Below are 2,439 nucleotides of genomic sequence, written 5' to 3'. Positions count from 1 at the left end.
GCTGACTCGAGTCCCACTAACCGTGGGCTTACACTGCAGTGTAGAATACCCTGTGATCACCAGTCTTACAATACTGTCCATTCTTCCTTTAAAGCCCAAACTGCTCTGTTGATACAGGGAGCTCCCTTTAGGAGAAGCAGAGCACCCTACTCTATATCCTCACTCTAAGCCAGGGGTCGGCAACGTTCGGCACGCGGCTCGCCAGGGTAAGCACCCTGGCGGGCCGGGCCAGTTTTATTTACCTGCTGACGCGGCAGGTTCGGCCGATCGCGGCCCCCACTGGCCGCGGTTCGCTGTCCCGGGCCAATGGGGGCGGCGAGAAGCTGTGGCCAGCACATCGCTTGCCCGCGCCGCTTCTCCCCGCCCCCATTGGCCCGGGACGGCGAACCGCGGCCAGTGGGGGCCGCGATCGGCCGAACCTGCCGCGTCAGCAGGTAAATAAAACTGGCCCGGCCCGCCAGGGTGCTTACCCTGGCGAGCCGCGTGCCGAACGTTGCTGACCCCTGCTCTAAGCTCAGAAATGCCCTCACACACTTGCCTCAGAGACTCCTTGGGGGAGGTTTAGGTTGGAGATTAGGAAAAACTTTTTCACTAGGAGGGTGGTGAAGCACTGGAATGGGTTACCTAGGGAGGTGGTGGAATCTCTCCTTCCTTAGAGGTTTTTAAGGTCAGGCTTGACAAAGTCCTGGCTGGGATGATTTAGTTGGGGATTGGTCCTGCTTTGAGCAGGGGGTTGGACTAGATGACCTCCTGAGGTCCCTTCCAACTCTGATATTCTATGATTCTATGAGGCTGGTTCTCCTCTCACATCTGTGCACATCACGGAGCCAGTGGAGTTACAAGTGTAGGCGAGATCAGAATCAGGCCAACTGACAATCTTTCGCCTTCCTCCTCCAGGTAATAATTAGAGGGATGGGTGCCTGGGATGACAATTAGCATATCAGCTCAGGGCAGGGTAAACCACCATGGGTTCACATTCCTCAGATATGTTACCTCTTTCCCCAAACTAGTCCTGATCGTTTTTCAGTCACTCCCTCCATCCAGTCTCATTCCGCTTGCCCTGGGTTAATTTCTCCTGGTCACCGGCTCTTGTGCTCTACCCGTCTGGATCGGGGCATAGCCTCTTGCTGCAGGATCCCAGCCCATCGCGCTGTTCTCTGGGCCACGCCCTTACACCTCCTTTTAGGGGTCTTTTTCTTCTATAGGCTCCTATTACCCCCCACCCCCATCCCGATTTTTTACACTGGCTGTCTGGTCACCCCACAGCCGACAGAGTGCTACCGCCTCTCAGAGAGGTGGATTAACTACGCTTTCTCCAATCGGCTTAGAGCATCTTCATGAACGCCCTACAGAAGCAGAAGCACCGATGCAGCATTTTAAGTGTAGACTTGCCCTGAGACTGGCAGCTGTTTTGTGAGCAGTTCTATGCAGAGGAGACACTCACATTTTGTTCTCTTCTAGAGAGACTTTACTGTTGGTCCCCTTAACGTCAAATCAAAGCAATAGACCACAACGTTTATGGTTGCTCTTTGTCTATAGAAAGGTGAGAATCTCATCTTTTTATGCGGCATCTCCATTACTGGAGGTTTGCAGCCATGGTAGCCCATTTTGTATGATCCTCTGCTAATCTCTTTGTGGATGAATAGTCCTTTTGATCCACTCAGGATACCACATCCTCCATCCAAGGTCTTTTTTCTCTGCCTTGCGTACGTCTGCCCTTCCAGTGCCCGCAATCATGCACCACATGCCGAACCTCTTAAAATGTGCCCTGCACTTTCTCATAGTACTTGACAAAGGCGGGTATTACTGAAAGCTTTTGGGAGGCAGGGATTTTTGTCTTTTTGTACAGCACCTAGCACAATGGAGGTCCCTGACTGGGGCGCCTACTAGGTGGTACTGCAATACTAATAAATTAATAAATATTCTCCCCAATTTTAAATATAGGGAAACTGAGGCACAGCGCAGTGAAGTCACTTGAACGGGGTATCACAGCAAATCTGAAGCAGGAAGGCAGCCCGGCTCTCCTGACACCCGGCCCTGCACTTTAACCCCCTAGATCACACCTGCTCCACTCCTTTTAAGAGGCAGGATGGTAACCAGACAACAAATGTAAAAAATCAGGATGGAAGTGGGGGGTAATAGGCCTATATAAGAAAAAATCCCCAGCTTCTGCGGGGTCTATAAAATCGGGACATCTGGTCACCCTACTGCCGCTATTGGTGCAACTTGTCCAGCAGCTGTTGGGAATCAGTTCCTGGCCTGGTAAATGGTTGATAGTCCCTAGTTCTTTATGAATGAAACCAGAAACACTGCCGTGCCCTAGAGACACCGCCGGGTGTCAGCCGAGAGTAGGTCGCGCGGGCTCCAGAGCCATCCCGCCCGGTGTCAGAGCCGCTCGCGCTCCAGCAGCAGGGGCAGTCCCTGCAAGTGACAGCAGCG

This window comes from Emys orbicularis, chromosome 13 (genome assembly GCF_028017835.1).
Source record: "Emys orbicularis isolate rEmyOrb1 chromosome 13, rEmyOrb1.hap1, whole genome shotgun sequence".
Taxonomy (NCBI): Eukaryota; Metazoa; Chordata; order Testudines; family Emydidae; genus Emys; species Emys orbicularis.
The sequence above is the reverse complement of the archived record's forward strand: the minus strand, read 5'-3'. Positions refer to the sequence as shown.